Genomic DNA, 26317 nt, shown 5'->3' with positions numbered 1-26317 from the left:
ATAGTGTCTAAAAAACGATGTACATACTTGTATTTATTATTGCTAAAAAAAAAAAAACACTAACCATTATCTGAGCCTTCAGTGAGTTATGTTTTCATTGGTGGAGGGTCTTCCCTTCGCTCTGTAAAAAACGCATTTGTGAAGCACAATAAAATGAGGTCTGCCTCTAAGAGTATTCGAAAGGCACAAAAAGAGTCAGCATTAACAGTCTTAGCTAGTCTCTCACAGCTGGTGCCCAACAGTTTAAAGGCAGGCAGTCCCAGGTAATCCTGGAGCGTTCATCAGTGGCACGTTACAGCAGAGGCCTGGCTGGGCTGAAATGTGAGTTGCCTAAAGGTCACAGCGAAATGACTGCAAGAGGAGCAAGAGGAATTCTGATCATTATAATCACTATAAAATACTATTTCCCACTTGTGTTTTCTCTTCTCTGGGAGACTGGAGGTCTGGGTTTCTTCTGGAAGAAAAGTGAGGACATAGGACTCAGAAGGAAGTGGATCAGAACAAAGAATAGAAGTTGCAGTTCATTTCAGAGATTTAGGGGTAGCCTTTCTTCCAATTGAAGTATTTCCAGGATATTCCTATTTCCTACTACTTGGGAAAACTAAAAGCTGGCTTCAATCCTTTGTTGTCAATAAATCAACCTGCCTCATAATTTCATCCTTTCTCGTGGGTTCGCTGTTGCCATTATTCTTGAAACTCACACCGTAAATCCCACAAAACCCTCCCACCCTGCCCACCCTACCTGCAAGCTAATTGCTTCCCTTTCATTCCAAACAAATTCCTTCCAGGAAGTTTCCTCTGCATTTGGTGGGACAAGAGAAAAATGCTCTCACTACCCAGGTTCATCCTACCCCTAAAATGTCTTAAGATGTGAGAGCAATAATGCTTATGCTTATCATCCTCACAAAAAGGAAAAGGCCATTACATTTGGTTGAAAGCATCATTTTAGCCCGGCCGGCATGGCTCAGTGGTTGAGCATCAACCTATCATCCAGGTGGGGGGCGTGCAGGAGACCGCTGATCAACGACTCTCTCATCCTTGATGTTTCTCTCTCTCTCCCCCTCTCCCTTCCTCTCTCTGAGATCAATAAAGACACCCCCCCAAAAAATATAATTTTATGTAAGTAAAGTGCCTTAAAGCCTAGTCTATGCCCTTTTCTTAAAGTGGCTCTAATGCTTTTTGAACTGGTGATCATCTTAATACTCAACCATTTTTTTAGAAGAGATTAATTTCTTTTAAAGCTGTTGGCTATAGGAGGATACTGACCAAAAATAGTTACTAAATGTGCATTTCCTTTCTGTCTTGCAGTTCAGAGAAGGGTAAACACCTGCTCTCATTTTCGTTTAAGCTGATTTTTACTTAACTATATGCACCTGGTCACGTCCTCGCACATCTGAGTATTTGATATTTATGAGATATTTATGGCATTGTTTTTCTGTCCTTTATCTTTCCCCTTCCATTCTATCCACTTAAGCTAGTAGTAAGCTGTGTGTGTCAGTGCCTGGGGGACAACAGGGAGGAATGCAGAGTAAACCTGGAATTTTTTGTGGCTTTTATTTCACAATGTTAAAAACCTAGAGGCAGGATAGAGTATGAGGAAATAAGCTTGGAGAAGCAGAAGAAAAAGAGACAGGGTGGTCCTTATTAAAGAGGAACCCCAACCTGGGCAAGAGAGCCTGGGCTGTTGGCCCCATTTGCAAGAGGAGCTGTGCATTGCCCCCTGGCTGCAAAGCAATGGTCTCCTAGGACACTTCTGGCCTGGGGTTCCCAGCCTTACCTAAGGCTCCTCTGCTCCATGGCACGCAGGGAAATGAATGCCTGAGTGCCAGCAGGAGGCCTCGGAGAACCGCTGCGGCCTTGGCCTACAAGGATGGTTAGAGTGACCAGAGAGATTGGAAATGAGAGAGATTATTTCCTGGGCATCATGTAAAATGATGAAATTTTAGTTAAAATTTTGGGAGGAAGGAGTCCAGTAATGATGGAAGCAATCTTCTACCATTATTGTGGGTTAAGGACTGAGAAGTTTGCTCATTCATTGAAGAAATACTTACTGTAAGTATTTGATGAGTCAGCCACTGTTCGAATGGCTTAGGACACATTCGTGAACCGAAGGAAGGTCTCTGACCTCACAGAGATGGAATTATTGTGTGAAGTCATATTTTTCTTAGCAGTCCTGTCCCTGACCTCATGGAGATGGAATTGTTCCATGAAGTTACATTTTTCTTAGCAGTCCTGTCCCTGACCTCATGGAGATGGAATTGTTCCATGAAGTTACATTTTTCTTAGCAGTCCTGTCCCTGACCTCATGGAGATGGAATTGTTCCATGAAGTTACATTTTTCTTAGCAGTCCTGTCCCTGACCTCATGGAGATGGAATTGTTCCATGAAGTTGCATTTTTCTTAGCAGTCCTGTCCTTCACCAACTTCCTCTTTCTGACCCAGGGTCCTTTTCCATTCCCCACCTCCCCCAAGCCTTGGAGCAGAGACAGGGAATGACTCCAAGGCAGTTGCTGAGGGACCTGTAGGTTAGGGTGGGCTGTGGGAAAGAAACATTGTAGGGATGTGCCAAGGGAAGGAAGCCCCTTCCCGAATAGACAGAGTTAAAGGGATCCTGGGCCATCGAATTAGAACAGTTCTTCCCCTTCAGTCTGCAGTTGTGTCTTCCTTCGCAAGGGCTGCACTGCTTTTTGCTCTCTCAAGTAACTGAATGTTTTTCCTCAAATAACCCTCCTCTTGCTCTGAGTTTGGTGAGAGCTGGTGTCCCCCACACCAACAGTTGGTTTCCGACTCTTTGCTAGGGTCATGCTTCGGGGTGATTGGCAAGCCCCAGGAGTGGTTGATCTGTTTGCTAATGTGATGACAAAAGCGGGCTTGTCTCCTAGAAACAGAACCTTGGAGACCCCAGTTGTGATTGTATTTTGTAGAGCTTAGTTCAAAAGGATAATGTCTTCAGACAAGATAATTTTGGAATTTCTCTATTTCTCAAACTGCCTTAGTAATTTCCTCATCTCTCTGACATAGTGTATAAGTGAATCCATCATCTCATCATTGCCCTTCCATCAAGGCGAACTGAATGTATAACTTCACTGGAGAAGTGAAACAGGCAACCCGTCTAGGTTTTGTAGAGCATTTCCATTTCAATTCCACCTACTTTTGTCTTTCTCTTTTCAGTATCTTTAACACAGGCTTTATGCACTTGTGTTGTAAGCTCTGTTTGCTCAGTTATCTAATGGGAAACAAGTCTGGAAACACCTCTGTAACCGCTCTTCTATGACATTATAATAGGAATAAATACCTTGCATTTACTTGCCCCAAACAGAAAAGTCAGACATTACTTCCTTCATCCTCATAACAACAAAATGTGGTTCTGTGCTGTGGCAGGAAGAGCTCTGGTCCAGGACTCATGGGCCCAGGTGGTGTCACTCAGGGCCTTAGTGTCCTCATTTTACAGGTTAAGGGCCCAGATTAGGTTATTTCTAAAGTCTCCCTCAGCTTTAAAATTCTGAGATTTTTTTTTTTTTGCTAATACATTAGTCAAAGGTCACATTTATTGTTTCTTTATCTTTATTATTTAAACTGCCACACTAGAGAGGGGGTTATAAGTGTTTTAGTGTTTGAAGTGACTGGATTCGGAGGCAGCAGGGACTGATCTTAGAAAACTAGAGATGTTAGAAGATCTAAAGCATATCTTTACACAGATAGGTCAGTGATACTCAGACAAGGGGTTGGGTAGCCTTGCAGAATAAAAGATCCACAGGGAGACCCTTGGTAATGCCCCGCAGCCGGTATCCAGGGAAGAGAAGGAGATGCAGCTTTCTGACTTGGATACATCCATGGTGAGAACTGGCAAGGTGACCCCTGAGGTATGGTTGATTCCAGGGGCAGGAATAATCATGGTAATACCAATAATAACAGCAAACATTATTAAATGCTATGTGCAAGGCACTGTGGTAAGTGCTTTACATGCATTAATTCTCACCAAAAACTTGAGAGAAATTTCGTTATTTTTAGCTAGTTCACAGGTGAGGAGACATCAGTACTTGCATCCAGATCTCTCTGACAACAAAGAACAACTTCTTGGCCACTCTGTACAGATCATTTAGTAGTTTTTCATTCAAGAGATAGGTGTTGGACCTGTGTTAGGTTCTGAGAATTCAACTGATAGGAAGACAGATGACCCTTGTCCTTAATCTTTAGCAGGAGTTTACAGTTGGATGGTGCTGCTGACAATCTCAAGCTTGCTGTGAAATGCACATATTAGGCCATTTTAGCCTGATAGCATTTGTGTTCATTATGGTGGATTAACATTTATTCCTAACTGCTTCTATATGGCTTTGTGTGCAGCAGAGGCTAGAAAGCTAAAAGCTATATTGTCCAGAATCTCTTGTAGTTAGTTCTAACCGTAAGTTGGGTTCCTCCAATCAGATATACCCATGAGAGATGTGGAGGCAGATGTGTGGTGGAGGCCTCCAACCAACTTTCCTTCCTTCCACTGAGAATGTTTAAGTTCTACTCTCTTACCAAATTTCAGTTGTATCATACAGTGTTATCAGCTATAGTCACCATGTTATACATTAGAATCTCAAGCCTTATTTATCTTACAGTCATGGGTCATTTAACAATAGGGACACTTCCTGAGAAATGCATCATTAGGCGACTTCATCATTGTGTAAACAATACAGAGTGCACTTACACAACCCCAGATGGTCTGGCCTACTACACACCTAAATGGTAGAGCCTGTTGCTCCCAAGCTACAAATCTGTACATCATGTTACTGTATTGAATACTATAGGCAAATTGTAATACAATGGTATTTGTGTGTCTAAATATACCTAAACATAGAAAAGGTACAGTAAAAATACAGTATAAAAGATACAAAATGGTATACCCGTATAGAGTACTTACCATGAGTGGAGCTTGCAGGACTGGAAGTTGCTCTGGTGAGTCAGTGAGTGCGCCGGGAGCGAGCGTGAAGGCCCGGGAGGGCATCGTGGAAGAGGAGCTGCAGGACACTGCGGCGTGTGCTTGTCGATACGCTTGAAAGGCGTGAGGTTCTCACTGTGCAGGATTAAAAAGGGCTTCAGTTTGTAGCTTGCAACATTGCCCCCCAAGCAAGACTATGATCCTGTTCTTAAAAGTCTTGAAACCTGGCACTGACTTGGCCTCCTATGGACGTAAGGCCCTTTCCAGAACAGGGAGAGCCCATCAATACTGAATATTTGCTCTGGCAGGGCATTTTCCTCCACCATCAGCACATCTAGAGTTTACAAAAATTCATCAGCTGCCTTCACATCAACACTCAGAGAATCACCACTCACTTTCACATTTGTAATGAACAATTCTCGAATCATTTAAACCACCCAGAGCCAGCAGTAAATTCAACGTTGCATTCAGGTCCAGCCTTTTCACATCGCAGACAAACTTCTGCCTTGGCAGCGATGGCCATGGTGCTGAGAGGAATACTCTTCTGTGCCTGGTCTTCAGTCCAGGTCAGCAGAAGTTCCTCCAGGTCTGATACATGCCCTTCCTGAAGTCTGCTTGTCTTGCTGTTGTCAGTGAGGCAGAGCCTTTAACAGCTTCCGTCACGTTGCTCTCGCTCTTCAAGGTGGTAGCTGTGGTGGGGTGGGACATGCCTGACTGGTGAGCATCGACCTTCGTGGTCCTTACTTCCAGGTCAGTTCAGTGTGCCTCTTACTGGCAACATTAGCTGTGGATTTTGTACCCTTGGGGGCCATGATGAACAAAACAATACAAGACGAAGTCAAGCACAGGAGAAAGTGATGCAATCAGGTGCGTAAGCAGCCGTCCGAGCCTGCTGCTGGTGTAACCCGGCACACTGTTTCACAGCAAACTTTGTTTTTAATAGGTAGAAAGAGTACACTCAAAAAGAATGATAAAAATTATGATGTAATACATATGTAAACCAGTAACAGTCATTTATTCTCATCACCAAGTATTATGCACTGTACATAATTGCACATGCTATACTTTTATATGACTGGCAGCGTAGTAGTTTTGTTTACACCAGTATCCCCACAAACACGAGTAATGCATGTGCTGCAACGTTATGAGGACGGCTCACTAGATGATGAAATCTTACGCTACTCAGAAAGACATGCAATTTAAAACTTATGAATTGTATATTTCTGGAATTTTCCATTTAATATTTTCAGAGCTAGGTCAACCAAAGGTGATTGAAACTGTAGACAGTGAAACCATGAATAAGGGATGACTACTGTACTGTTGAAAGAATATATTATGTGTGGAATAAAATATCTACAAATTGAACTAAAAATATAAAAATAAAAATTCTGATTTCTAATCCTGTGTCCTAATGGATAAATTTGCACCTGCATGGGGCACACACACTACCTTTTAGGATGAATGCCTTGCAGTTCAGAACAGTGTGCAGACCAGCCACCCTCTGCAGTGATCAAGCTCCCCTGCTCCCTCCTACGGAATGTTTTAAGCTAGTTTTTGATGATTTTTTAGTTTTCTTAATGCCTACATATAACTCTTCTTACTTTAGGCCTTAACTAACTTTTCCTTTTCTTTTCTTTTTAATCTTCGCCCAAGGATATTTTTTCCATTGCTTTTCAGAGAGAGCAGAAGGGGGTGGGGGGGGGAGAGAGAGAGAAACATTGATGTGAGAGAGACACATCGATTGGTTGCCTCCCGCACGTGCCTGGGGATCGAGCCTGCCACTGAGGTATGTGCCCTTGGTTGGAACTGAACCTGGACCCCTTAGTCTGTGGGCTGATTCTCTAACCACTGAGCAAGACCAGCAAGGACCTTAACTAACTAAATACTTGGTTTTTCTTGTTCCTGACCTCTGTCTTATTTCTTTTCTTTTGCTCACCCCCTTTTTTTTTTTCCAGAGAGAGGAAAGGAGAGGGGGAGAGAGAGATAGAAACATCAATGATGAGAGAGCCATTGATCGAGCCCGCAACCTGGGCATGTGCCCTGACCGGGAATTGAACCCCAATCGCCTGGATCCTAGGTCGACGCTCGGCCACGCCCGGCCGGGCATACCCTTTTTATCTGCAGTCTTCTTTTCTCTCAGGCAACCTATTTCCTATTACATTTTAACATTTGAAAACATATACATTTACACTAACTTGACAAAATAATGTTCCCAGCAATACTGACAGGACATGCATGCAAGCAAGGAGGGAATGATTTCTTTTAGAGTCAGTCCACTTGGATTCTGCCCAAGGTGGAAAGAACCTGGAACCCATTCAAAGACTGGAGAAATTACCAATTGGGAGGAAAATTGTAAAGTAAACTGGGATTTCCCACATCTAAAAATATATAAAGGAGACATGAACAGAAGTAAAACCTGTATTACTTTTCATTAGAAAAATAACTCTTTAAGACATAATAGGAGCTGTGATCTCAGCCATCAGGCCATCATGTCCTAAGGCTGATGTCAAAAGCCTGTGGGTTGACTTTGTGGCACTTAAAGAGAGGTCCAGAAGGCTGAGTTGTGGGTGATTTTGGCTATTGGTCCTAACTTAATCCAGAATGGCTACTGTGATCTTTGCAGATAAGGGGAATGGAGAACTGGGCACCCTTGCAACTCCCAAGGACTGACTGAAGCTGGGGTCCTGGCCTTCGGTCAAGTCTTTAGATGGGAGATCTCAGGTTTCAACGCCACATGTCGGCAAAATGTTTGCTGCTCTGCCAGCCCTATGGAAGTCTCCCAGAAAGGCTTTGGGAACTGTCAACAGAGCTAAAGAAAAGTCAGTAAATTCTAATGGACCTCTCAAACAGAAACAGACAACTTTCTCTGCTAAAAAGGTGACCAAGAAGACTGTTAAAGCAAAAAGCTTTGTTCTACCCAGAGAGAGAAAAATTCGTTCCCTTCAATCCTCTAGATTTTGAGAGTTTTGACCTGCCTGAAGAACACCAGATCGCACAGCTCCCCGTGAGTGGAGTGCCTCTCATGATCCTTGATGAGGACAGGAAACTTGAAAAGCTGTTACACTTGGGTCCCCCTTCACCTCTGAAGGTGCCCTTCCACTGTGGGAGTCCGATCCGCTGCAGTCTCCCTCAAGCATTCTGTTGACTCTGGATGTTGAATTGCCACCTGTTTGCTATGACTTAGAGATTTAAGTTTCTTAGTGCTTTATAGTTTGTATGTATTAGTAGTTTGTACTCATAAAGCAATTCTTTAATAGAAAAAATAAAGCGAAGTCCAGTTTTCTTCCAGAAGACAACCACTGTTACCAGTTTCTTCTGCATCTTTTCAAATGTATCATACTGAACATTAATAATAACATACTAGACAGACTTCTGCATCTTTTTTTCATTTAACATTATATATCTTGGCAAAGTTTCTAGTCAGTACAGAAAGAGCACCCTCATTTTTTTATAATTTCATAAAAAGCTGCAACTTTATTTCCTTTTTAAAAATTGAGATGGGTGTGCCTCAACGGTTGAGCATCGACCTACAATCCAGGAGATCCCGGGGTTTGATTCCTGGTCAGGGCACATGCCCAGGCTGCGGGCTTGATCCCCAGTGGGGCACCTGCAGGGGGCAGCTGATCAGTGACTCTCTCTCATTGATGTTTCTCTCTCTCCCTCTCCCTTCCTCTCTCTGAAATCAATAAAAATATATTTAAAAAATTGAGATATAATTGACATGTAACATTCTATTACATGTTCAGGTGTACAACATATGATTCAGTATTTACATATGTAGGGGTGGGCAAAAGTAGGTTTACAGTTGTAATACAAATAATACAATAATAAATAATACAAGAATAAAACCCTGTGTTTCCTGTATTCAACACTGTAAACACACTTTTGCCCACCCTGCAATGTGACATGAACACTATAATAAGTTTAGTTAATATACATCAGCATAATTACAAAAAAGTTTTTTCTTGTGATGAGTACTTTTAACATTTACTCTTGTAACAACGTTCACATATGCAATACAGTCTTATTGACTATAGTTACCATGATGTATATTACATCTCCACAACTTATTTATGTACAAATGGAGGTTTGTTCATTTTGACCCCCTTCACCCATTTTGCCCCCCCATCCCTGGCAAGCACGGATCCGCCCTTATCTATGAGTCTGCGTGTGTGTCCTTTACAATGCCGGGTATAGTGCTTTATTGTTCCTGAGTACTCACACATTCATTTGTTGATCAGATTAACTGCTGTAAAATCAAATAAAGCAATGTGATAGAAATGATAAATAATCTTCAAGACTAAAGCATTATGATTATTCTCAATAATAAACTCAAGATTAGCTCCTGTTAAGCTGGACAAAGGAGTTTCTGGGTTCACCGCTTCCTTGCCCCGGCCGGCGCATGGTTAACTCAGACGTCAGACGTCCACCTGAATGCCACCCTCGGCCTATAAACTTGCATCAGACTAGCTGCAGTGGCTCTGCAAATACTTTTGCTTTAAGGAGGAAGGGCAATGTTCTGTTTTATAAATAAAAAAGCAAGAATAAATCATTTTCACAGGGTCTGTTTGTTCAGATGAGGAACAAAGCTTGCTTTGTTCTCCCAGGTGTGCTGCTTTGGATGGAAAGATATTCCTGTTAAGGCCTCAATTGAAGTCAGCCTACTGAGCAGCGGATATTGGTCAGCTTTATCTCCAGCTGAAAGCATTTAGGCTGTAAATGAAATCCTACTGGCAGGAAGGATGGCATCAAGAAGACAGGGGATGCAACTAGTGGGCAAGACAGTTGGTGCTCTGGCATTTGGGTTTACGCATCTATATGTTAATTTGCCTTCTCGGTCCCTTTACCCCAAATGGTGTAGATTGTCATAAATGTCATCTCCTTTAGGTTACATGAGCTCTATTAGATGTGCAAAGGGGTGCCAAGGACCAAGCCTTCTGCTCTAACGGACGCACACAGAGCCTTGCCTTCCTCTGAGGGCGAAACACACTGGCTCGGCCACATTCACTCCATGTCTAATGGCAACTTAAAGCAAGAGCAGAGGACAGAAAGGCCCTGTCCTGAGATATTGAGGGAGTCCTGCTCAGTGTCACTGCTCTGTGGATACACTATTTTTAAAAGATATATATGTTTTTATTGATTTTAGAGAGAGAAGATGGAGAAAAATATCGATCGGCTGCCTCCTGCACATGCCCTACTGGGGAACGAGCCTGAAACCCAGGCATGCGCCCTGACCGGGAACCAAACAGGTGCCCTCCTGGTGTGTGGGTCGACGCTCAACCACTGAGCCACACCAGCTTGGCAATATACACTCTAGTTTTAAAGACTCTGTGATATTGATCCCAATCCAACCAGGTCTAAACTTAGTTCTACTCCTGTTTGTTTCATAGTTGGTTTAAGCCTTGAATCAGCCTGGCTCTTGTACTCCAAATAGTTAGTTGAGGACACTGCATGCGGATGTCTTATTGACAGTCTTTAACTCTAACCTGCTTACCCAGGGTTTGAATTTTGCAGGGGTCTCAGGTGAGGCGTAGCTCAACATTTGGCTTTTTAATCTCTGCTTTGCTATTGTTAGAAGCAGCTTTACTGACCTGCTAGGGTTCAGAGTAGAGTCCCTTTGAATCAGGGGAGCCACATACTGTAGTGCAGTTAAGATCCAGGATTTGGGGTAAGACAAAGATGTTCCTGGGTCTCAGCTCGATTTCTTTCTGGCCGTGACTTTGAGCAAGTTACTTAGCCATTTTGAGTTTCAGCTTTCTCATCTGTAATATGGGGACAGTAGTGTCTACTTCATGAGGTTTTACTGATAGGATTGGAAGCAGTGACGTGTGTAACATTTTTGGCAGACGCTGACACATCATATCTACTTCATTATGGCTCCACCCTGCAGCCACCTTTGACCAGAGCCTGCTTTTCCCTTCAATCAGTGAGGACGATGGCGGTCGTGAAGTCTTACATGCACTTAGAAAGATAAAGGGAAGCATTCCTTTTCCCCCTCTTCCAATATAATAGGCATGTGGACTCTTCCTCTCCGTAATCCTGAGTGAAAAGGATGGAAGTGTTCTTAAGCCCCCTGTTGAAGTAAGGATGGCCCAGGCAACCCTCTCATAAGACAAGAGAGTTCTCCTACAGAAGGTCCCAGCCCAGAGCCATTTTTAGTGCTAGAAATGGTTTTTAATGAGGGTCCTACTGGGTGTGAAAATGCAGGTTTTCAGCACAGAGCTCACACACCCACATTCCTTACAATTATATTTGTATTTCATAACAGTGTAAGAGGGAAGGAGATTAGAAATTACTTTCACCATAAATATCCTTACGTTGAGAAAGCCAATAAACATTGGTTAATATACAGACCAAGAAAACCCGAGAAAAGGAAATCAGACTACTTTGTACAAAAGGTCACAAGGGAAAGTAATAGGTGCATTTGCAAACACCAAGCACTGAAAAGGGTTTTCTTGTTCTGCACTGAAGAGTCACAATTATTCGTTACAGTTCTTTGGCAAACACCTTTCAAGTCTGGAGACCATTATTAAGTTTGCCCTCTGTCACTTCTTACCAAGCTAAGTGAATCTAATTTTTAAAAAGTTTTTAGATATTCTGTTTTTCTGTTATTTGATTCCACTTTGAATTATCCTTAAAGTTCCACAGGTTTAAGTGGAATAACCTAGAAGTGATTGCAGTTTTCTAATTTTACTTTCATTGATGCTTGTAGCTGTAGCTCATTCGTTTTCTTTACTATTATTCCATTGTATGATGATTTATTATGAAATGCTACTGCTGTGCTTTATATGGTCTCTTGCAGTTGGTTGAACTTTGGGTGTTAATGTGTCTATGAGAGTTTGTACTTTTAAAAGAGGTTTTATATTTAATCAGAGCCTCAATCTCTAATTGTTGAATTCTAGGCACTGTGACAAGCAGATATAAATATCTTATTCAAGTAGGAACTCTTTTTATACAAATGTCTTTTCATATACCACTTAATCAGACTTCACTGACCCATAAAGGATCGCTGGTTTTTGTCAGATCATAATTAACATTTTAAAAATTAACACTTTTCAATTGTCTGGTAAACTGTGACTGTACAGTTGAAAGACTAAATAAGGAAATACCGTCTTTTAAAAAATGAAGTGAAAAGGATAAGCAAAAATTAAAAAATAACCGTGGTCTATAGAAGCAAATTCTGTGTACGAGCACCTCATGATAACCCTGACCATCGTTTCTGAGTTTTACTGCTGCAATTGCCAAACACAGGGGTTCAGCTCAGAACATACCTATTCAAAGTAATGAATCTTGGGCAGTGAGTCAAAAAATGTTGACTTCCACCCACAACTCTAAGGATGAGGAATCTGGCTACTTGCTTGGGTTTTTGTATTGTTCTAATGTTGTGAATAGTCTTACAAAAGATTAACTTGCCAAGCATAGCATTGCGGGGAATGGCCTTTCTCCAATGGTTTTCCTGATGCAGAAGAAATTCCTGCAAGAAACCTTGGCTTTCAGAATAATTTCCAGTGGCGAAACAGAACAAATTGATGGCTTTAACTACCTGCTCACCAGAATTTTAACTAAAACTCTGGAAAGCAAGAGCCCTAGTAGGTGCTTGTTCAAAAATGATTTTAAAACATCTAAAACTGCTAAGCATTCTTGATCCAGGAAAATTTCTTTGAGGCAGGATATAAATGGAAGACCTAGAAGTGTCTTTCTTTCATTTCCCATGAACTAAAATCTAAGTTCTCAGGAACAATGGTTGTACCCCAAGAGATTAAAAGCAAAACGTTTTGTCTTTCTTTTCAAATAAATACTATTCTCCCATTTTAAATAATTTTAGACCTTTTGTATCAGGGGCCCAAAGTCAGCAATGTCCATATAATGTTATGTTTTGTTTTTGAATTGATGACTGATGAAATAGGTAATAAAGCAAAGCATAAAAGCATTAATTGCTATGGGTATGTGTGCTTGCAGAATTTGATTAACTGTAATCGGGCAGCAAAGAGGTTAATTGCAGTTTGCTTGGTGTATGTGATTGTGTGTGTATGTATGAGAAAGGAATTCATCTCACCTAAGTAAGATAATAAAATGTTGCTAGAGATTGGGTAAGGGAACTAGGTAGCAAGAAAAAGCATGTGCTTCAAAAGTCCTATTCCTCTGGGAAGGGTAGGAAGGGCAGGAAGAGGTCATCTGTGGTTCAGGAAGCTTGGGTAGAATCAAATGGAGCCCAGAACCTTTGCCCAGGCCTGGAATCTGACTGTAGCCAGTCTGAGATAGCAGTTTGGGCCTGGATTTCATATTAAATGGACTCAGCCATCCTGAGATGGTAACTCAGCTTCCCTTAGTTGTGTCAGTGACTTTATAACCCCACAGAGACTGAGGAACTACCACAGAAATGATGACGTAGATCAGAACAGTTAGTTTAATACTTCTATGTACACCTAGAGGTAAGTTTTAAAGTTATTATAATCTGCCTCTATTTGTTATTTAATACATTTAAGAGAATTTGACATTTTGTACTTGTGATTTTAACTTGAAATGTTTGATACTAGTCTTATGATTTTTATGAGAAAGGTATTGATTTATTTAGTTTGTGAATAGTATTTGAATGTTTAAAGGAATCTCTCTGCTCAGGTTTCTCAGCACCATTTAGGAAAGTTTAGTTGCTAATGTCTGGGTCCAACCTGTTAGAGGCACAAAAGCCTGGAGATACACTGAAATTATGCAATCCCAGTTTAACATGTTTAATGGAATATAATTAATTAAGGTGTTAATTACTTGGGGTAAATTACTCTGTTAAACTTATTAGCTCTTAGAATATTCATCAAAGATCAAGTAAAAGTTTTACAGAAACACTACTAGATTTATTGAAAATGGCTGGATATTTCAGTCCAGCTTAATGTTTAAGAAATACATACACATTATGATATACCAAAGATCCCTTTTTAACATGAAAAAACTCAGCAAACAAACAAAATTAGGCTCTTCTGGGAAGCTAATTTCCCCAATTATTAGAAAATAAGTGTGTTTGGAATACTCTATCAGAAAGTGCAGAAAACAGAATTCACTGTAGATGTCTGAGTAGAAAAAGCTACTACAGGAATCTGGGTGCTCACGCGCTTGTGGGAGAGTTGGTGCAGCAGAAGTCAGGGGCAGCCGCTGTTTTTGCTGCTTTCACACCTGCCACTCTCGCGGCTGCCAACACCCTCAAGGCTGGTGACGGGACACTGGGACACTTACATGCTTTGAGATTTGCTTTCCAACCACAACAGCAGCTGGAAAATGGCCTCCATCTTCCTACCCAACTGCATCATAAGCTGCATCCAAAACCCTAACTGTAAGAGTCTGAAAAATACAGTTGTTTGCCATCTAGCCCTTATGACACAACAGGAGGGAATTCAGAAGAGGTGGGACTGGGTACCGAGTGCCCAAGGACAAGATCCATGACGTAAAGTCCCACAGATCCTCATAGGGCTATTTATTATGACTCGGTAATGTTTCTTAAACACTGCAATAGGTAGGTCAGAAACGGGATGCCTTTTGTCAAACAGCGCTCCTGGGGAAACACTGCGTCAGGCAACTGTAGATGGTTTTCAAATAGACCTTTGAAAATGTTTGTGACCTAAGTTAGCTGCCTCCTTAATGACTCTTTTCCTTGTATAGAAACTTTCCTCTTGACATTTGTCAGCAAATACATTGTAGAAAACAGGCTGTGCTGGTCATATAGTTTTATGAACTGTATTTCAGGTACTACAATTTTTCCCCACTAGGAATATGCCCCAGGGCATACTTCTCAGAGGAAACCTGACACCGTTCGGTCAAACCTGTACCGTCCCAGTTCCCTGTTGGAATTGTATTTATTTTTCTGTTGAGTGGAACTAATTTCACAACATGGGTGAAGACTGCTTTGTGAAGAGCTTTATCGACAGGATAAAGGGATCTGAAGTCTGAAATGAACTTACCTCATTAACTTCTCTTTTTCTGTATTCTTACTAGCAATTTAATTGTGTAGTTGGTATTTTGATCTAGAAGAGAGGTTTGGAAATTTCTTCTTTTAATTTTATATTGCTCTGGATAATGGTGTCAAGAAGTAACAGAATTAAGCTTGATTGTGAGTTATAAAAACCCAAATAATAATAGCTTACACCCCATACAATTTTATTTCCCTCTCATGAGTGCAGTGTCTGAAGGTAAGTGATCCAGAGCCGGTCTAAGTCCCTCTCAGGTCACTGTCCTGCCACACCAGGGCGTGGCCTTCGTTTCTGTGGCGCAGGCAGGTAGCATCAGTGTTCTAGTCAGAATGGACACAGGGGACACAGAGAGGCAAAGGCCACTTGCCCGCTGTCTCCTAAGGAAGGTTTTGAGAAGCTTTTGGATTGTACTTCACTTACATCCTACTGGTCAGCATTTAATCATATGCCTTCATTCAGCTGCAGGTAGAGCAGGGAAATGTAGCCTGTATCCTGGACACATGTCCTGTTAAAAATTCTACTGTGTTGGAAAGAGGTGAGAAGGGGTGTAGTTGGGGTGATACGTAATCCACGCCACACCCAACTTCCATACAAACATAAAGCATTTACTGGTTCAGAATATTGTTAAAAAAAACTTTTTTTTTTCCAGAAAGAAACTAATATTTACTGTATAGCTGACCTAACACATTATTTACCTTTACTTTTTGAATAGAGAAACCTGTTCAGTATTTCCACCTGAGTTGACAAGAATGCACTGTCTTCTGTCTGCTGCAACCCTAGCAACCCTCACTTTTTGCCCTTGGGAGGTTCTCCTGATTTAAGTTCTTCAGGAGGATGGATGGAGCTTGGTGTGGAAATGGGCAGGACAAGGGACTGTGGGATTGTACATTAAGGTCAGCAGAAGAAAAGTGAGGGAAACCTGGAGGCATGGGGAGGGGCTAGCAGGGGCAAAGAGGTTCAGCAGGTAAGTTTTCCCTCATCTCTCTTGTCACCGCTGTTTCCTAGAGTTTGCTTTCTGCTCTAAAGTGACTCCTGGGACACCGTGCAAGCAGGGGAGTACAACTGGCAGCAGAGGTTGAAGCTTGAAGACCCCTGAGTGGAGCCAGATCTACAAGAGGGAGGAAGTAACCACTACCTTTTATTGAGCACCTAGGTGCCAGGCATTTTGAAAACATTTTATTTTTCCCCCTCAAAAATCCTATGAAGTAATAATTATAAACTCCATTTTACCAATGAGGTAAATGTAAAATAACTCCCCAGAGTCATACGACTAGTGAGAAGTCAAGTCAGAATTCAGAAACACTTCCAGTCAGGATGGTGCAGTAATGCCCTGGCCGGGTAGCCCAGTTGGTTAGTGTGTCATTTTGATATGCCAAGGTGTGGATTTGATCCCTGGTCAGGGCACATACAAGAATCAACCAACAAATGCGTAAATAAGTGGAACAACAAACTGATTTCTCTCTCTCTCCCTCTCCTTCTACCTCCCTCCCTCCCACCCTCTCTTCCTCTCTCTCTAAAAAAAATAAAAAAATTTAAAAAAAGATGGTAAATGCTGTGCTCGTCTCCTCCCATGACCACATCAAAATTACAACTAAATTATAGAACCATCATTGAGAACCACCTGCAGACCGCTGAACAAAGTCCCATAACTATGGATATAAAGAAGAAGCTGCGTTGAGACTGGTAGGAAGGACAGAGATGAGAAATGGGCTGGTCTCACACCCACTTGTGGTGATTAAGAATTGGGATGGGTATCTCAGCTGCAGAGGTCCCCTCTGAGGAGTGAGGTGTCCTAGCCCACACTGGACTCCCCAGCCAGGGGCACCAGGGCCAGGAAAAGAAGTCCCCATAACTTCTGGCTGTGAAAACCAGCAGGGATTGCATCCAAGTGAGACAGAGGGCTGCAGGAGTCCTAGGTCTTCCTCCTGAAGGGCCCACTCATGGACTTGCTAGCTCACAAACTCACTTGCCCCAAGTTCCAGCACATGGGAAGCAGTTCAAAAAGTGCCAGGGACATACAGGGAGGAACTGAATTGACTAGCTTCAAGGTGGGGGGCCGGAGGGGCAGGGGTTAAGGTAGCTCTTTCCAGGGATGGAAGCACTAGCAGGCACCATTGTTCCTTTGTTGAGCTCTCCCCCAACCCAGGCAGCAGGCACAGGCGAGAGCCAAATCTGAGCTCTCAGATTTGGTTAACATCATTTGCATTGCCCTGGTGATGCCCTGTGAACCTGCCCCACCCAACTCAAACACCTGGGGCACTTCAAACAGGCTGCCTCCGCTTGGGTTGTGGACTTTCCTATAAAATCTCTCAAAGATCCACAAACTCCAACCCACTGGCCTCAGCATGCCCTGTAACTCATGCTAAATGGCCCCAAGCCCAGCACAAGCAGCAGCTGATCTCAGCCTGCATTGCAACTCCCATCAGGTCATCCCAAACATGTCACAAGCTGTGGCTAGTATTGGCTTGGGAATGTAGCCTCAATTAAGCAACCACAAACCTTGCATAAGTGGTAGCTGGCCTCTGCTCACACTGTGGTGCCCATGCTCTTTAAGAGTCCCAGGCCTGGCACCAGTGGCAGCCAGACTTGTTTGCAGCTAAACTTCTCCTGGGTGCCTCCAAGCCCAGCACAGGTAGTTACTAAGTGCAGATCACTTTGTAGCTCCCACCAGGAAGCCCCAAACTGGGCACAAATGGCAGTTGACCATGGCCCGCATCAGACCTCCTCCCAGGAGGATACAGAACCAAAACACCCAGTGGCCAGCTTCAGACCACACCAGGGCATCACCCAACCAGTTCCACAAGCCACCCAAAGGACAGAGTTGGATGGCACCAGAGCCCCACTAAAGCAACTCCTGCTCTGTGGGATTAGCTCCTGCATAATAGCATGTCCATTGTAGTCACGACCAGTCCTCAAAGCCTGTCAGCCTGAGGGTCAGTCCTACCCACTGACTTGATTGCTAACAGTAGTCAAGGCTCAATACAACAGGAAGGCACACACAACTCACACAAGGGACACTCCTGGAGAACCTGGCTCAGGTGAACAGGGAGACTGTACCAATGGACCTCACAGGATATCTACTACAGAAAGCCACTCTGCCACAGAAAATATAGAAGATCTGCCCATCACATAGAAACAAACACGGGAGTCAGGCAAAATGAGAAGACAAACAAACATGTCCCAAATGAAAGAACAGAAAAAAATTCTAGAAAAAGAAATAATGAAATGGAGATAAGCTGACACAGAGTTCAACACACTGGTTATAAGGATGCTCAGTGAACTTAGGAGAAGAGTCGATGAACTCAGTGAGAACCACAGCAAAGACAGAGAAACCATAAATAAATCAGTTAAAACTGAAGACTACAACAACTGAAATGAAGAATACATTGGAGGGAATCAACAGCACATTAGTTGAAGCAGAGGATCAAATCAGCAATCTGGAAGAAACGGTTGTGAAAAACACCCAACCAGAACAGCAAAAAGAAAAAAGAATTTAAAAAATTGAGGATAGTTTAAGAGACCTCTTAGGACAACGTGAAACGTACCACATTTGCATCATAGGGGTACCATAAAGAGAAGAGAACAAGGGACTTAAAACCTATTTGAAGAAATAATGACCAAAAACTTCCCCAAGTAAGCAAAGAAATAGACAGACAAGTACAGGAAGTGCAGAAAATACTAAATAGGATGAACCCAAAAAGGCCCACACCAAGACATGTCAAACTAAAATGCCAAAGGTTAAAGATAAAGAGAGAATCTTAAAAGTAGAAAGAAAATAAGTTAGTTATGGATCAGTTGAATTTCCATAAGATTATCAGATGATTTTTCAATAGAAACTTTGCAGGCCAGAGGGAATAGCATGAAATCTTCAAGGTGATGAAGATGAAAGACCCACAGCCGAGGTTACTTTAACCAGCAGAGCTATCACTTAAAATCAAAGGAGAGATAGTTTTCCAGATAAGACAAGCTAAAGGAGTTCATCACCACTAAACCAGTATTGAAAGTAATGTTAAAGGAACTTCTTAAAGTAGAAAAGAAAACATAAAAATATGACTAAGAAAATAAAGGAAAGAAAAAAATTCTCACTGACAAAGGCAAACACTTAGTAAAAGCAGTGGATCAACCAACTATAAAGCTAGTACAAAGGTTAAAAGGCAAAAGTAGGAAGATTATATGTAACTACAATAAAATTAAGGGATACACCCAAACACATACAAAAGCCAAATATAATGACAAAAACAAACATGGAAAGGGTGAGTAAAAATTGTAGTGATTTTAAAATGTGTTCAAACTTAAGCAACCATCAACTTAAAATAGACTGCTATAAATATAGCTTGATATATAGGAAAGACATGGTAACCACAAATCAAAGACCTATAAGAGATATACAAGAAATAAAGAGAAAGAAATCTAAACACAACACTATAGAAAGTCACCAACATACAAGAAGAGAGCAAGAGAATAAGAAACAGAGAACAACTCCAAAAACAATCAGAAAACAATTAATAAAATGGCAATAACTATATACTTATCAATAATTAAATGTAAATGTACTAAATTCTCCAAACAAAAGACATAGGTGGCTGAGTGGATAAAAAAACAAGACCCGTACATATGCTGCCTACAAGAGACCTATTTCAAGACACACGCAGACTGAAAGTAAAGGGATGGAAAAAGATATTTCATGCAAATGGAAATGAAAAAAGTGCTGGGGTAGCAATATTTATATTAGACAAAATATAATTTAAAACAAAGGCTGTAACAAGAGACAAAGGCGAACATTTCATAATGATAAAGAGGTCAATCCAACAAGAGGATACAACTCTCATAAACATCTACGCACCCAACATAGGAATGCCTAACTATATAAAGCAAATATTGACGGCCATAAAGGGGAAAGATAAACAAAATTTATAAACCTTTAGCCAGACTCATCAAGAAAAAGAGAGGACCCAGATAAATAAAATCAGATATGAAAGAGGGGAAGTGACAACTGATACCACAGAAATACAAAGTATTATCAGGAAATACTAAAAACAATTATATGCCAATGAATTGGATAACCTGGAAGAAATGGATAAATTTTTAGAAACAATCTTCCAAGGCTAGTCAGGAAGACACAGAAAATCTGAACAGACCAATAACTACTAAAAAAATTGAATCAGTAATAAAAACTCCTAACAAACAAAAGCCCTGGACCAGATGGCTTCAAAAGGGAATTTTCCCAAACATTAAAAAAAAAAAATTAATACAATCTTTCTCAAACTATTCCAAAAAATTGAAGAAGAGGGAAGCTCCCAAACTCATTTTACAAAGCTAGCATTGCCTTGATACAAAATCCAGACAAAGACACTACAAAACAAGAAAATTATAGGACATATTCCTGATGAACACAGATGCAAAAATTCTCAACAAAATATTAGCACACCAAATTTAGCAATACATGAAAAAGATCATACATCATGATCAACTGGGATTTATTCTCAGGATGCAAATTTTATTCAATATCTATAAATCAATTAACATGATACATCTCATAAATAAAATGAAGGATAAAAATCATAAGATCCTATCAATAGATACAGAAAAAGCATTTGACAAAATTTAACATTCATTCATGATAAAAACTTTCAAAAAAGTGGAATAGAGGGAGCCTATCTCAACATAATAAAGTCCATATAGGACAAACCCACAGCTAACATTATATTCAATGTTGAAAAGCTGAAAGCTATATATACTTAAATTATATATAAATTTAATTTATTGGGGTGACATTGGTTAATAAAATTATATAGGTTTCAGGTGTACAATTCTACAATATATCATCTGTATATTGTATTGTGTGTTCACCACCCCAAGACAGGTCTCCTTCCATCACCATTTATCCCCCCGTTGTTCTCTTCTATCTCCTCCCACTCCCCCTTTTCCTCTGACTGTGACCATACCTGTCATCTGTGCCCATGAGTCTTTCTTTTTTTGTTTAATCCCTTCAACTTTCTCACTCAACCTCTAACCCTCTCCTCTCTGACAGCTGTCAGTCTATTTTCTGTATCCATGCATCTGTCTCTACTTTGTTAGTTTATTTTGTTCACTAGATTCCACATATAAGATCAGCAACAGACAAGGAGGTCCACTATCACAACTTTTGTTCAACATAGTATTAGGAGTCGTAGTCACAGCAATCAGACCCCCTCAGAAAAAAAATTTAGATGGCATCTAAATTGAAAAGAAGTAAAACTGTCATTATTGGCAGATAACATGATACTGTATAGGGAGAACCCTAAAGAATCCATTCACAAAGAAACTATTAGAACTAATAAATGAATTCATTAAAGTATCAGGATATATTCAGAAGTCAGTTGCACTTTTATAAACCAATAATGAGCTACCAGAAAGAGAAATTAAGAAAAGAATCCCATTTACAATTGCATTAAAAAGAATAAAATACCTAGGAATAAATTTAAACAAGGAGGTAAAAGACCTGTACTTGGAAATCTATTAAGGCATCGAAGAAAAAAATTGAAAAAGATACAAATAAATGAAAAGATATACTGTGCTCAAGGATATGAAGAATTAACTTTGTCAAAATGTCCATTCTACCCAAAGCAATCTACAGATTCAATGCAATCTCTATCAAATACCAGTGACATTTTTCACAGAACTAGAACAAACAATCCAAAAATGTATATAGAAACACAAAAGACCCTAAATAGCCAAAGCAATCTTGAGAAAGAAGAACAAAATTGGAGGTATCATGCCACCTGATATCAAACCATACTACAAAAATATAGTAATCAAAACAGCATGGTACTGGAATGAAAACAGACATATAAATCAATAGAACATAAATAGAGAGCCCAGAAATAAACCCATACCTATACTTTCAATTAATATATGACAAAGGAGGCAATGGGATAAAGACAGTTTCTTCAATAAATGGTGTTGGGAAAACTGGACAGACACATGTGAATGAATGAAACTCGATTACTTTCTTATACTATATACAAGAATAAACTTAAAGTAGATTAAAGACTTAATGTAAGACCCAAAACCATAAATCTCCTAGAAGAATACGTAGGCAGTAGACTCTTTGATGTCACTTAGTAATATTTTTTTAGATCTGTCTCCTCGGGCAAGGGAAACAAAAGAAAAAATAAACAAATGGGACTAGATCAAACTAAAGAGTTTTTGCACTGCGAAGAAAACAATCAACAAAATGAAAAGACAACCTACTAAATGAGAGAGGATATTCGTCAGTGATACATCTGATAAGGGGTTAATATCCAGAACATATAAGAAACCTATAATACAACTTAACACCAAAAACAACAACAACCCCCAACGATCCCATTAAGAAATCGGCAGAAGACCTGAACAGACATTTCTCCAAAATGATCACATAGATAGCCAACAGACACGTGAAAAAATGCTCAACATCACTAATCATTAGGGAAATGCAAATCAAAACCACAATGAGATATCACCTCACACCTGTCAGAATGGCTGCCACCAACAAATCAACAAACAAGTGTTGGAGAGGGTGTGGAGAAAGGGGAACCCTCGTGCACTGTAGGTGGGATTGTGAACTGGTGCAGTCACTGTGGAAAAGAGTATGGAGGTTCCTCAAAAAATTTAAAATAGAACTACCATATGACCATAATCCCATGTCAACGGATATATCCAAAGAAATCCAAAACACTAATTTGAAAAGACATACACCCTATGTTCACTGCAGCATTGTTTACAATAGTCAAGCTATGGAAGCAGCCTAAGTGTCCATCGATAGACAAATGGATAAAGAAGATGTACATATATACAATAGAGTATTAACAATGAAAAAAGAATGAAATCTTGTCCTTTGCGACAACATGGATGAATATAGAGGGTATTATGCTAAATGAAATAAGTTGGACAAATACTATATAATTTCACTTACATGTGGAATCTAAAAAACAAAATAAATGAACAAACAAAACAGAAAGAAACTCATAGATACAGAGAACAAACTGATGGGTGCCAGAGGGAGGGGGTTGCAGGACTGGGTTTAAAAGATGAAGGGATTAAGAAATATAAATTGGCAGTTACAAAATAGTCATGAGGATGTAAAGCACAGCATAGGGGATGTAGTCAATAATATTGTAATAAGCATGTATAATGTCAGATGGGTACTAGACTTATCAAGGTTGTCACTTCTTAAATTACATGTGCAATCACTATGTTGTACACATGAAACTAATATACTGTTATATGTCAACTGTAATTGAAAAATTTTAACTTTTTTTTATGAAAAAGGGCATTTTTTGCTAACCCTTAGAAGTGTGAGGGCAAACAATTCCTGGAGGGGGGAAAAAGTCAGAATCCAAACCCAAGTTCTCTCTATGCAGCTAAATTAATGTCTCATTGAGGAAAGTGAAGATTTTTCCAACCACCTCAAGCTCAGGTCAACTTTCTTCCAAGACGATTTGGTCAATGAAGGTATAACCTGGGTTAAAGGGGAGGGGAGGGGCGAATGTGGGGTGGAGAGGATCAATGGGGAAAAATGGGGGGATATACTTTCAACAATAAAGATAAATTTAAAAAAGGAGAGAATGAAAAAGAGGCACAGAAGCTTCTGAAACGACTTCATTGCACCCTATTGTTCAGTACGAAATAGAACCTGAGATGACATGCTACTTAATATCTTCACACACAATTTTTATAATACCACAAAAGTAGACTACTTCTGTTTTTTAAAAATTAGGAACTGAAAAAATATCCAATTAGAGCACGGAGTAAAAGAAACAAATTCCTGAGAAAAAACTTTTTTGATCAATTTTCTAAATATTAGAATTTTCATGCACCTTTATTACAAGTTGTCAATTCTGACAACTCCTGGTTAAAAATGAAGATATCTTCTTAATGATTCTCTGCCTCTCAATCTAACCATTTCTGGTTTTATGAGACATATTCCAGAAAATCCTTGTGTCCAGAGCCCCTTAACCCTCACCAAATAGTTGATGACTTGTCATTTCCCAGGTGAAGCAAAGTATAATGTAAATTGTGACAGTGTCACTGAGATCCACGAGCAACTTCTCAGAAAGGTGCCTCTTGCTGGTCCTCAGCTCCAGCAATAAGTTTCCAATGCATATTTGTTGAAAGATGTAATTAAAAACGGAAACCCTTTTTTTCTAAAACAAACACCCAAAGGATTAGTTGTTACTGGGAAGAACATCCTATTATAGTTGTAAGAAAATCTGCAACATTTTGGACTTGTTTTTTATTCTTTGCCAGATGTATTGTGTGTTAGTGGTTTACCGGGGAAAATCCAGCTTCTTAGGGATTTAACTGCTTCTTGATGTGAGAATTATGAGGAGGTCTGATCAGCCGGACGTGGGATGTCTGTTGTGTCTCCCCCTGCTTCCCTGGGCTGCTGACTACGGGTCATCATCCTGTCTGCAGGCTAGCAGCACTCCAGGTGGGAATGAAACAAAATGTTCAGGAACTAGTCCTCAATCTATTGAAATCACCGATTTTCCAATTTTCCTGAAAGACTGTTCATGACTAACTCCAGGCTATATCAACATGAACTGGACTAAGAGAAACAAGATGGCGGCGTAGGTAACAGCTGCGCCCGCCGCCTCCCGCAACCACATCAAAATCACAACTAAAATACAGAACCACCATCTCTCAGAGCCTCCTGAGATCCAGCTGCACAGAAGCCCCACAACCAGGGACCTGAAGGAGCAATGAGACCGGGAGGAGGGGCGGGGACGCCGGAGGATTGGGGCTGAATCAGAGATGCGCCGCGGGCCCACACCCGGTGCCGCAGTTTAAACCCGGGGGGACATCTCGGCGGAAGGGGTTTCCCGGAGGAACGAGGGGTCCCAGCCCCACAGCAGGCCCCCAGCCCGGGGCTCCAGGGCCGGGAAGAGACGTCCCCACAACTCCAGGCTGTGAAACCAGCGGGGACTGTGGCTGAGGGTCGGGGAGGCTCCGGGAGCCCCAGCAGCTCCTCTAAAGGGCCCGGCACGGACTCACTCGGACGCTCCCTCTGAGCCCAGCGCCCGGCAGCAGCCTGAAAGGACCCGGGACACTCGGGGAGGAACTAACCTGCCTGAGATCCGGGCGAGAGCTGGAGGGGCGGCTTCCTCCCAGGCAGAAGGGCTGGCAGAGGCCGTTGCTCCTTTGGCGAGTCCTCCCCGCACACAGCCGAAGGCAGGCGCCATATTTGAATCGCCAGCATCTGACTCTCACCTTTGGCCCCGCCCCGGGATTCTCAGAGGCCCCGCCCCTCCCCACCTGCAGCTCATCCAGGCCATTTCCAGGGGCTTTTCCATGCAAGTAGCCTCTCGAGCCTCATGCTTAGGACTTTCCTAAAATCTCTCAAACAAGCAGCAGCGGGCCCCATATGGCTTGATAAGTGGCCCCAGGCCTGGCACTAGCGGCAGCCTGCACTGGCTCAGAGCTTGGCCTCTCCTGGACACCGCCAAGCCCAGCACAAGTAGCAGCCAACTACGGTTTGCTGTGTAGCTCATGCTGGGTGGCCCTGGGCAAGGCACTGGCACAGGCTGACTTTGCACCTCCTGGGAGGCCCCAGAGACAGTGCACCTGGTGGTCAGACAAGACCATGCTGGATTACAACCCTACCACATCCATGAGTGACACTCAAGAGGCGCACTTGGTGGACACCAAAGCCCCACTGAAGTAAATCCTGCTCCATACGGGTGTCTCCAGCACAGCAGCTCTTTGGCTGTAGTTGCAGCTGGTCCTCACAGCTGACTGGCCTGGGGGTCAATTCCTCCCAGGGACACCAACAGCAACCAAGGATCAACTGCAACAGGACAATGCACACAGCCCACACAGGGGAGCACCTAGAAGACCCAGCTCAGGTGACTGGGGAGGCTGAGCCATTGGACCCTACAGGAAACCTACTACACAAAGCCACTCTACAAATTCCAGGAGACATAGCAGCTCTACCTAATACATAGAAACAAACACCTGGATGCAGCCAAAATGAGGAGGCAAAGAAACATGTCACAAAGGAAAGAACAGAAGAAATCTCTAGAAGAAGAACTAAATGAAATAGATCTAAGCAAGCTAACAGATACAGAGTTCAGAATTTTGTTTATAAGGATGTTTAAGCAGGCTATTAGGGAAATAACTGAGAAAATAGATAACATAATAAAGTACCAATTTGAAATGAAGGCTACAGGAACTGAAATGAAGAATAATTTACATGGAATCAACAGTAGAGTAGAGGACTCTGAGAATCAAATCAGCAATTTGGAACATGAGGAAACAAAAAGACCCAACCAGAAGAGCAAAAAGAAAAAAGAATCCAGAAATATGAAAATAGTATAAGGAGCCTCTGGGACAATTTCAAGAGGCCCAACATTTGTATTATTGGGGTGCCAGAAGGGGAAGAAACAGACCAAGAAATTGAAAACCTACTTGAAAA

The 26317-nt window shown here is 41.4% G+C and overlaps 1 pseudogene; it reads left to right on the top strand.

Annotated features, from left to right (window-relative positions):
• The first annotated feature begins 7525 nt into the window (after positions 1–7525).
• LOC107528360 (securin pseudogene) lies at positions 7526–8238 on the top strand (annotated as a pseudogene).
• Positions 8239–26317: the final 18079 nt, after the last annotated feature.

This window comes from Miniopterus natalensis, chromosome 2, assembly GCF_054644295.1.
Source record: "Miniopterus natalensis isolate mMinNat1 chromosome 2, mMinNat1.hap1, whole genome shotgun sequence".
In the NCBI taxonomy this organism is placed as follows: domain Eukaryota; kingdom Metazoa; phylum Chordata; class Mammalia; order Chiroptera; family Miniopteridae; genus Miniopterus; species Miniopterus natalensis.
The sequence above is the reverse complement of the archived record's forward strand: the minus strand, read 5'-3'. Positions and strand labels throughout refer to the sequence as shown.